This window comes from Geotrypetes seraphini, chromosome 3 (assembly GCF_902459505.1).
Source record: "Geotrypetes seraphini chromosome 3, aGeoSer1.1, whole genome shotgun sequence".
NCBI classification, from domain to species: domain Eukaryota; kingdom Metazoa; phylum Chordata; class Amphibia; order Gymnophiona; family Dermophiidae; genus Geotrypetes; species Geotrypetes seraphini.
In genome coordinates, this window is record NC_047086.1 from 213,309,107 (window position 1) to 213,319,331 (window position 10,225).

The 10,225-nt window shown below is 40.7% G+C and overlaps 1 pseudogene; it reads right to left on the minus strand.

The window, feature by feature from the left end:
* Positions 1-8,814: 8,814 nt before the first annotated feature.
* LOC117357248 lies at positions 8,815-9,405 on the minus strand (annotated as a pseudogene).
* Positions 9,406-10,225: the final 820 nt, after the last annotated feature.

Below are 10,225 nucleotides of genomic sequence, written 5' to 3' on the forward strand. Positions count from 1 at the left end.
TTAAGCATAGTACATACAGTACAAATCATCTAAGATTCGGCAAAGTTAAATGCATACAATATAGGAAAAAATACAAACAGTTTTAAAATGAGATAAAATATATTAAGTTAAATGATAAGAAACATTACGAACCCGGCCTGTTGAATAATTGTGCTTTTATCTGTTTTCTAAAATCAAGATAAGAGGAAGCTTCTAACACAATTTTGGCAAGCCATGTGTTCAATTTGGCCACCTGAAAAGAAAAGATTCTCTCAAGGAAACTTTTGTAATGACATGATTTTGTTGAAGGATATGCAAACAAGAGTACTCTTCGAGAGCTCTTGTTATTGTAACTCAGAGTGAAATGAGGTATAAGATAGCCTGGTAGCATGCCAAAGCGATGGGGCCGGATGGTGTACATCTGAGGGTGCTGAAGGAGCTTCTGGAAGTTCTGGTGGCTCCATTGACTGACCTTTTCAATGAGTCTCTAGAGTCTGGAGTGGTGAAAAGGTTTAGGTCCCAATTCCTGCCCCATACTTTCTCTGTCATTTGGAAGTCAGGTGCACCTGGGGACATATCTTAAAGACCAGAAATCATCTCCAAAACATGTCCGTTTTATTGTCAGCTTTACATCTCTTTTATATCATTTTACATGAATCAGTGTTGTCAGCATGTGTCAGCATGTGACGTAAATACAAACCATATATGGACACAGGTCACATGAAGACTGAAGTCCAAAGAGTGCTGTGGTCAGCAGAGCTGTCTTTTTCTTATCTAAAGCTGTTTGCAAATACGGCTTATAAAAACAATTGAATTCACTTCACAACAAGATAAGAACATATCTTTTCAAACATAAATGTCCTTGTACTATTTCAGAGAAGGAAAAACAAACAGGGTCTGGTTTTCTTACAGCTTCAAAACATAGCCTAAGGAAAACTACCAAGGTACAAGATACATGTCCCTTCAAGTGGTACTGGAGAACTGGAGAAGGGTGGATGTGATCCCTCTTCACAAAAGTGGAAGTAAGGAAGAAGTAGGGAATTACAAGCCAGTAAATCTGACTTCTGTGGTAAGCAAATTAATGGAAACGCTTTTAAAACAGAGAATGGTCTAGTTTCTGGAATCCTGTGGATTACAGGACTGGAGCCAACATGGATTCACTAGAGGTAGATCTTGTCAGACAAATCTAATCAATTTCTTTAACTGAATGACCAGAGAATTGGATAGAGGATGTGTGCTAGATTTAGATTTTAGCAAAGCCTTTGACAGTGTGTTCCCCACAGACGTCTAATAAATAAACTGAGTGCCCATGGGATGGGTCCCAAAGTAACGGGCTGGGTCAGGAACTGGTTGAGTGGAAGGCGGCAGAGGGTAGTGATCAATGGAGATCGCTCTGAGGAAAGGAATGTTACCAGTGGTGTGCCTCAAGGTTCTGTTCTTGGGCCTGTTCTTTTTTAACATATTTATAAATGATATTGCTGAAGGGTTGTTGGGTAAGATATGCCTCTTTGCGGATGATACCAAAATCTGCAATAGAGTAGACATGCCGGTTGGTATGAATAACATGAAGAAAGACCTGACAAAGCTTAAAGAATGGTCTGAAATTTGGCAGCTAAAATTTAATGCTAAAGAAATGCAAAGTCATGCATTTGGGCTACAAAAAACAGAGGGAACGGTACAATTTAGGGGGTGAAGAACTTGTGTGCACGATGGAAGAGCGGGACGGGTGTGATTGTATGTGATGATCTTAAGGTGGCCATACAGGTTGAAAAGGTGATGGCGAAAGCTAGAAGGATGCTAGGTTGCCTAGGGAGAGGTATGGCCAGTAGGAAAAAGAAGGTATTGATGCCTCTGTATAAGACTCTGGTGAGACCTCATTTACAATATTGTGTAAAGTCTGGCCGTACCTTCAAAAGGCATATGGGGACAGACAAAGAAATAGTATAAAAAGAACTCATGCCTTTAATTTGTGGTGATGATAAAAAAAAGTCACAATAGTGGAGTAGGGAAGTTTATTCAATAAGTAATCAAGAACTAGGAAATCAAAATGGCTTAGTATGATTTTGCAATATAAGACTCCTAAAAGTAGTATTTTCAAATAAGTTATATCACAAAAATGTAAGATGTATAATTTAATCTGATTTCACATGCACTCAGAATTGTGTAATTCGACCAAGAGCCGGAGTTCCTATAGTCAAATCCACCCCCCAAATCACTGTGTATGGAATCGTGAAAAAGTGTTAATAAAAGTGCTATTCAAAAGGTAAAAAGTGTTTTCAATGGCAAAAAAGGAGAAGGAATTCCCACCTAGCTTTTAAAGTTTTCAACAGGTCCCGACATGGACCATGTTTCGAATTTCTTTTTCAAGGAACCCAGAATAAGGCTTGAACAACTCGAATGCCAAAACTGGTGATAATGCAATTGGGGCAGTAATCTTCTATTCTATTGATAAAAATACATAAATATCACACATTAAAAGTTATAAAAAAAGTTTTTGGTGCAAAAAGAGTGCTAGATAGATTTAAAGGCGACACAAAAGGTAGGTACCTGCCACATATACGTGGTTAAATGAACAGATTCTCTGTTTCTTCTTTCGTGTAACGGCTGAGAATGCCGACTTGGATTTAAAAAGGAGTATGCTGACGTCACCCCGCCCGTGCAGGAAGACGTACACATCAGCTGAGCCTGATCAAACTGTCAAAGGAGTCTTATATTGCAACATCACACGATGATAAAAAAGTAACATAAAAATACAGTATATATAAAGCAAGTAAATGGCAAAGTGACAGCAAAAACTAATCTTAACTCACCAAAATATCTCAGGAAGATTTAAATCAAAAGTTAACTATCTTCAGTACCGCCAGAGGTGATATTCTCAAAGCAGTGTCAATGAGAACAGCTTTCACCATATATCTTCATCAGTCCAAATGATTAAATATAGTATTTTTTTCATAAAGTCAAACTATTCATTCAATTATTAGTTCAATGTTTTATCACTGCCTTTTATCAAAGCATTTTTACACTTTTCTTAAATCACGTCAGGGGGAATGTTTCGCCCCTATGGGCTGTGTCTGTGTGAAACAATATCTCATCCACATTCAAAATGATGAGACATTGTATTATATGGGGGGATATTGCTTTGAGACAGCCAGAGGCTTTGATTGAATATAAGACTCATCTTCTGCCACACACTAGGTTGCAGCAACAGGACCCAACATGCATTCCCAGCAGCAGGGAGTGACAATCTCCATTGGTTTTCCATTACTCTCAGCATTCAGTTTAAGATGCTTACCCATACTTACAAAATTGTCCAAACCAATATTCCTCCTTATCTGTCTTTCCTCCTTACTCTCTAAATCCCGGCTCAAACTCTTCCCTCTGCCCATGAATTTCATTCTACTGTTCCATCAGTTTACCAAGTGGTTTTGAATCTGCAAGACAATCAACTTTTTTCTGTGTTATCCCATTCGTGTGGAACTCTTTGCCAATTTGAGGTAAAAGTTCAAAGGGGTTTAACTGGGCAGGAGAATATCCTGCTTGGTTAAACCCCACTAAGCTGGTCAGCCACTGATATTAAGTATCAGATAGGTTAGACGTGGCTAGGCTAAGTACTTAGGTAACTGACCTATACAATCTTAGTCCTCAACAAATGTTCTTTAGAACTGTTATTCACTAACTCTGAACTTTGTTTATTCCACTCAATCTGTAATACCTTTTAATCATTGTAAACCGCATAGAACTTCACGGTCCTGCGGAATATAAACTGTTACTATTATTATTATTATTAGGCTAGGGGCAGTCCAGGAATGGAGTTGGACAGAGCCACTAATTAGCAAGTTAATGACATCAGGGCAAGCTAGGGAGATAAAATTCCTTGATGAAATCAAGGACAGCTTTATGGAGCAGCAGGTTCAGGAACCAACAAGAGGCGAAGCAATTCTAGACCTAGTTCTTAGTGGAGCGCATGAATTGGTGCAGGAAGTAATGGTGCCATGGCCACTTAATAACAGTGATCGTAACACAATCAGATTTGATACAATCCCTAGAATAAATCCACATAAGAAATCCAATACAATAGAATTTAACTTTAAAAAAGGAGACTGATAACATGAGAAGAATAGTAAAAAAGAAACTGCAAAGGTCAAAAATTTACATCAGGCATGTATGCTATTCAAAAATACCATACTGGAAGCCCAGACCAGATATATTCCATATATCAAAAAAAGGAGGTAGGAAGACCAAACGGCATCCTGCGTGGTTAACAAGTGAGATGAAGGAAGTTATTAGAGCTAAACGAGAATCCTTTTTAGGACGACATGAAAATTCCTCTCCCCATATTTTTTTACCTGTCATGTTTCTTTCCTTATTGTTACTGTAGTTCTTACCCTTTTGCCTCTCGTATCTGTGAGTTTGTCTTACTAAATTGTGGTCTAGAGCAGTGGTTCCCAACCCTGTCCTGGAGGACCACCAGCCAGTCGGGTTTTCAGGATAGCCCTAATGAATATGCATGAGAGAGATTTGCATGTAATGGAGGTGCCAGGAATGCAAATCTGCTCCATGCATATTCATTAGGGCTATCCCGAAAACCCGACTGGCTGGTGGTCCTCCAGGACAGAGTTGGGGACCACTGGTCTAGAGTGTATTGTTTTGTAAACACATAGTATTATTATTTTTAACTGTACACTGCCTAGAAACCCTGTATAGGCAATTTAACAAATTTTAAATAAAACTTGAAAACATGAAACTTGACTTAGGGAGGGTCCGAACCTTAGGTACACCATATTTATGCCAGGGTTTTCTTGGCCTAAATACTGGCACCTAAGTCCAAAACAGGCACCTCCATGCCCACGATCCATCCCTAACCAGTCTTACTTTTGACTAGGAGCCTACCCGAAAGTGGTTGGCGCCTTCCGAGTTAGGCACCGATTATGAGGTGCTAGATGCTTGTTATCAGTTCCAATTAAGCATTTAAAATAAATAACACCCCGGACAGCAAAAGCCCTGAAACCCTCTAAAACACTACAGGCTGTGGGGCAGATACCACAGTGGCCCTGCACTATTGGGCTTTGTAAAAGAGGGGCTAAGTGAGGGTGTGCCGATCTGGGCACCTAACTGTAGGCATCTTTTAGAGTGTTTTATAGGCCCTCTTTTACAAAGGCGCGCTAAGCGTTTCGGTGCGGACTTAGCGCGTGTTAAATCAACACATGCGCTAACCGTTAACGTGCCCATAGGATAACATGCATGCGTTAGCATTTGGCGCATGCCAATATTTAGCGCGCTATAAAGCTTAGCGCACCTTTGTAAAAGAGGGGTATAGTGTTTTTCCTCCTGTCCTGTCCTTCATGCCATCAAAAATTACAAAGACTCTGGGGAAAGGAGGGGGAAGGGAAGTTTAATGGGTAGAAGGAGAGTGGTTTGTGTAGGATGCTGTTTTATTAAGGGAAGAATTGCTGGATTACTGGATGAATTTTGTTGCTTTAGTATTTATTTAGTAGTCACTGTTTGAGAAACATTTTTGAATTTTGCATGTAATGGAATCCACTTCAAACTAGTCTAGTATCAGGAGCAAATGGTATATAAATGCTGAATTAAATGAAAATTAACAGTCTAAGGAGAGAGTTTTTGTGTTCTAAAATTATAGTCCTTGCTGAGAAAATTCCTTCTAGACAAAACAGTGCAATTTATAACTGTTTTGTTTACAACTTAAGGTTGACAGGATATACTGCAAAATAAGGGTTTCTGATTCCGTCTTGCACAGTCTCCTGGACTCTCTCCTTCCCTTCTCTCAAATTTAGTCTTCCTTTTGACTGACGATGGACTCTCTGACTCCAAGGACCCTTTTTCTCCTCTGATCTCCTGGATATAGCACCAGTTAGATAGCTTTTTCCTCTGGATAGACACCTGTCACACATTTCTCAGTAATCCTGCAAAGACCTTTGTTTGTACCTAGAACACAGATCAGGGTCCCCGTTCCCCAAGAAAGAGAGACAGAGTGAGAGGCGTACTTTCTACTGACAGATCCCCAGCTTCTGGTTGCCCTGAAAACACACCGAGCTATATCATTGTGGTCACGGCTAGAGGAGAGTCCCGGATTTCATTAATAGGCTTTTAATTCCTTACTCCCCTCAACGATCCCTTTATTTCATTACCCAAAACTTGTTCTCGATTCCCTCATTGAAATATATTTATACTGTGCGATCTAATAGAAACGTAGAAACATAGAAAAATGACAGCAGAAAAGGGCCATGGCCCATCAAGTCTGCCCACTGTATTGACCCTCCCCCTTAACCCTCTGAGAGATTGCACTCTGATGACCCATCCCCTTAACTGTACCCTCTTAGAGATCCAACATGGGCATCCCATTTATTCTTAAAATCTGGCACGCTGTTGGCCTCGATTACCTGCACTGGAAGCTCATTCCAATGATTAACCACTCTTTCGGTAAAGAAATACTTCCTGGTGTCGCCATGAAATTTTCCACTCCTGATTTTCAGCGGATGCCCTCTTGTGGCCGAGGGTCCTTTAAGAAAGAAAATATCATCTTCCACCTCGAGACGACCAGTGATATACTTAAATGTCTCAATCATGTCTCCCCTCTCCCTGTGTTCTTCGAGAGAGTATAGCTGCAATTTTTTCAGCCTTTCCTCATACGAGAGATCCTTGAGCCCTGAGACCATCCTGGTGGCCATTCGCTGAACCGACTCAACTCTCAGCACATCTTCACGGTAATGTGGCCTCCAGAATTGTACACAGTACTCCAGATGAGGTCTCACCATGGTTCTATACAATGGCATTAGGACCTCGGGCTTCCGGCTAACAAAACTTCTACGGATACAACCCAGCATTTGTCTAGCCTTTGATGAAGCCTTCTCCACTTGATTGGCAGTTTTCATGTCTTCACTAATGATCACCCCTAAATCTCGTTCTGCTGCAGTTCTAGACCAAGGTCTCACCATTCAATGAGTACGTTCTGCACTGATTATTGTTGCCAAGGTGCATGACCTTGCATTTTTTAGCGTTGAAGTTCAGCTGCCAGGTCAAGGACCAATGTTCCAATAAAAGCAGATCCTGCGTCATACTGTCAGATAAATTGCTGTTACTTACAATGTTACATAGTTTGGCGTCATCGGCGAACAATGTTATTTTACCTTGAAGCCCCTTTGTCAGGTCTCCTATGAATATGTTGAAAAGGATCGGGCCCAAGATCGAGCCCTGTGGCACTCCACTGGTCACCTCCGATATTTTAGAGAGGGTACCGTTAACCACTACCCTCTGAAGTCTACCACTTAGCCAATCATTGACCCATACGGTTAGTGTTTCACCTAATCCCATCGATTTCATCTTGCTCAATAACCTGCGGTGGGGGACACTATCAAAAGCTTTACTGAAGTCCAGGTACATGACGTCTAGGGACTCTCCTAAATCCAGCTTTCTTGTTACCCAGTCAAAGAAGCTGATGAGATTGGATTGGCATTAACAGCCCCTATTCTTAATAACTTGGGTTTTTTCCATATCTTTATTCATTTAAAAGCCAACATCAAGTGCAACATATTATCAATGTATAAATAAAGAGCACTTAATTCCATCAAATGATATAATGATATAATAAAAACATATCCCTTCCCACCCACTCACCCTTTCATACAGCATAAAGACAATCAAAAATAATACAAATGATCAAGATAAACAAAATTGCGATCAAATAATAAATGAAAGGCATATCCCCTCCCCCCTCCCACTCACCCATCCTGGAAGTGTATAATCAAAGGGCTAAAACTAATAATCAATCTTTACAAAATTTTGTCAAAGGGTCTCAAGCCTCCTTGAATTTCTTATAATGTCCCAATTGTATTGCACTCATACGTTCAAATTTATAAGTTTGGCACAAGGATTCCCACCAAAAACTATAGTTTAACCTGCCCTAATTTTTCCAATTTTTTAAAATGAGCTTTATGGCAACTCCCATTATGATGAAAAGTAGTCTATTATTACATGAAGTTATTGGACTCTTGGCCCTCAATAACATGCCAAACAGCACTGTATCATATGTCAATGCCACTGGAAATTCCAGTATTCTATTGATTTGACCCCAAATGGATCGCCAAAATTTAAGTATCAAGGGACAAAAGAAGAGCAGATGATCCAGTGTCCCTATATTGAGATCACAGTGCCAGCATCTATTTGACTTAGAACTATCTAATTTTTGTAATCTAACAGGGGTCCAAAAACTTCTATGCAACAAAAAACCCCACGTTTGTCTCATAGATGCTGACACTGTACATCTCATCCTCCAAGTCCAAATTCATGGCCACTGAGACGCAGAAATCTGCTGCTGTATCTCAATGCTCCAAATGTCTCTAAGACTAGTTTTTTGGTTTTTTTTATTCAAAAATTCATATATTAATTTATTCCACTTGGCGCCTGATGCCCCAGCAAATCTGTCTGGAAGCACAGGCCCGGCAAGCTATACTGAGTTTTTAAGTTTCACCATTCAGGGAACCCCCTTCTTGTATAATTGTACACTTGCTTACTTGCTAAAACATTCTTATTGTCTGTTATATACACTATGGGCTCCTTTTACTAAGGTGCGCTAGCGTTTTTAGCATACGCAGGATTTTAGCGCGTGCTAAACCCGTTGCTACGCTTCTAGAACTAACGCCAGCTCAATGCTGGCGTTAAGGTCTAGGGCATGTGGCAATTCAGCGCGCGTTAAAGCCCTAATGCACCTTTGTAAAAGGAGCCCTTTGATATGTACACATCGAAATTTGTATCACTTTCTTGTTATTGCCTTTTTCAAAATTTATGAAGCTATAATTTGTGGTACTTTATTACATGTTAAACCTTTGCATCCATGGCAGCAGCAGCTGGTGTGATGGGCAATACCAGTTTCAAGGTTAGAGTATCCAATGGGAATATCAGGAAATGCAGAATGATATGCCTTTATTATGCAGAGGTTGACTCCCTCTGGTTGAAGAGGATAGGCGCTGGTCCACTGTAGTATACAGAAGTTTGGATTAACGTCTTTAACCATCTGATAAACCCCGACACATTGTGTCTTTTGACTGCATACCGCTAGAAATCACCATTGGGCACCCTGTCTTTGCTAAGTAGGGAAAATTGTTAGCATTTGTAAAGGCAATTTTAAAAAAGGGAACATTCAATTTATGTATGAAGTCATTCCAGACAGAGGCTGTAAAGAAAATTCCTGTCTCTTTGTCATATTTCTGCAGCTCCCGGTACTGATCATGGCTGAATTCCAGGTGGCACTAAAGGTCTCTCTGTGTCTCTCCCTCCCCAGGAGTGTCTAGCTGTGGGTGGTCTCTCCAATGCTGTTTCCGTGAATCTGTGCCGCAGCTTACTCTTCTGGAACTTGGCACAATCTGCTCCACACTCCTTATGAAGAAGCTTGAAAATAAGCTCTTGCATCCTAGCCTGGTCAGGCAGATTTCCTGTTTTGGGGACTGGCACTTCACTGGCATTCTTCCTATTTGCTGGCCTTTTCCCCCTTTTCTTAGGTGCAGTCTTCTGCTGACTTCTTGTTGGATGCAGGGGCACAGCTCTGTAAAACAGTTACACTTCTCCCTCCGTATTCACGGTTTCAGCATTCATGCTTTCGATTATTCACGGTTTTTAGCTTGCTGGCTCCTCCCCCCCAATTACATCAGCTTGCATAGAGAAATCTCTGATTCCAAGCATTTACAGAGAAAATCACTGATTCCCAGCACTTTCTTCACCGTGTTCTGCCTCTCCTTCAGGAACAGGCCAGGTCTCCCACCATGTTATTCACGGTTTCACCATATTCACAATGGTTTTTAATAGAAAACAGCGAATAACATATGAAAAAGTTATTTGTGGTTTTTCTGTATTTGTGGGTCTGTTAATCCCCTATCACAGCGAATACGGAGGGAGAAGTGTACCTTAATTTGTTGTACAAGTTGCCAGTAATATAAGCAATAAATAGACTTGGAAATGGAATAATAACCCTTCTCTGTGTCCATATTCTACCTTCCCTATGTCCAGCATTGCCCCTTTGAGACTATATGTCCCCACCTGTGTCCAGCATTGCTTCTCTGTGTCCCTATAGCATTCCCAGCCAGCAACTCCCCATTGTATCCCTGTCCCTAAGTGCCTCCATGTTCATCTCCCTTTTATGTTTCTATACTGGGTCCAACGTCTGAGTCTTTCTTGTGTCTGGTCTCCACCATGTCCAGAATATATTTCTCTCCCTTCCCTTCCTTCCACATGC